The sequence below is a fragment of the Hoplias malabaricus genome, chromosome 8, assembly GCF_029633855.1.
Source record: "Hoplias malabaricus isolate fHopMal1 chromosome 8, fHopMal1.hap1, whole genome shotgun sequence".
In the NCBI taxonomy this organism is placed as follows: Eukaryota; Metazoa; Chordata; class Actinopteri; order Characiformes; family Erythrinidae; genus Hoplias; species Hoplias malabaricus.
In genome coordinates, this window is record NC_089807.1 from 1,172,501 (window position 1) to 1,172,761 (window position 261).

The following is a 261-nucleotide window of genomic DNA, read 5'->3' on the forward strand; positions in this document are numbered from 1 at the left end:
CCAAGACTTGAGTATAAATAGATAATTACAGTGTTTTATTTATCATTTAGAAACTTCTTGCTGTTCCCAGAAAACTTGGAGTGTTGAGTAAAGCCTCTTACAGCACTTTCACTGATGAATCCACACATGGCTAGGGTTTTGTTACACACCAAAGGTAGTGCGTGGACTGTGGCTATTTAAATGACATGTAAACGTCTGTGCCACCGTGGGCTACGTCTCCCTTCACTTGATATTGGCTTGATTTAGAGGAGCCTTACAAAA